The sequence below is a fragment of the Hakea prostrata genome, unplaced genomic scaffold, assembly GCF_041222555.1.
Source record: "Hakea prostrata isolate BN-2017 unplaced genomic scaffold, UWA_Hpros_2 contig_22, whole genome shotgun sequence".
NCBI classification, from domain to species: domain Eukaryota; kingdom Viridiplantae; phylum Streptophyta; class Magnoliopsida; order Proteales; family Proteaceae; genus Hakea; species Hakea prostrata.
In genome coordinates this window covers 459,782-460,648 of record NW_028291141.1, presented here as the reverse complement: position 1 = coordinate 460,648, position 867 = coordinate 459,782, and positions in this window count along the sequence as shown.

Sequence of the window (867 nt, the reverse complement as noted above, 5' to 3'; positions counted from 1 at the left end):
TGTATTTTAATATTCTGGTGCAATGCATGATGTATCCCTTCCTTTAATCCAATCAAGAGTGCGTCAACGATGTTTCCGTTCCCTAATCCTCCTGTGCGTAGAAGCTTAACTGCCCTTCATGCACTATTCCCATACTCCATCCTGTGCTACCTAATTCTGCATTATATACCCCTGCACACAATAAAGTCAGACAAAGATTTAAGTTAGTTAAAGTATTACAAAAGCAAGTATTTGGCTCAGAAGGCTGTGCTTGTGTTTGGTGAAATGAGGTTTCAACATTTTCTTGTGTTGTGATGTTTAAATCATGGATCCACCTTGCTATGTTGTTTAGAACTCTGATGGGGTTGGGGTTATCTTTATTAAAGATTTTGTTATTTCGTTCTTTCCAATGAAATAGCAAGTAATTATAAAAACGGAGACCATCCATCTTTTTGGTGCCTTATCCCTCCCTACGTCATCGATAAAGGAGTCGCACAGATCACTGACGATGAATTTGTGAGTCTTTCCGTTCACAATCCGAGTGGTCCAGCTGCCCAAATCCTTTTTGTCCATTCACAAGAAAGGAATACATGCCATGCAGATTCCACACTATTTCCACGAAGTTCGCAATCTGGGGATATTGGTTTCCATTGTGCAAGTATTGCCTTGACTGGTAATCCTGCATTTAAAAGACGCCAAAAGAAGGTCTTAAGTTTGGGGTGTAGGGGTAGTTTCCAAAAGAACCTCCACCAAGTGGTGTAAGTAGAAGAAAGAGATGTTGATCTTAATTGTGTAAGGGTTTTTCTTGCCATTTTGACAGAGAAATCCCCATTACTGGAGATCAGAGACATCCATGTATCATTTTCATTTGACAGACTAAGGTTAGTG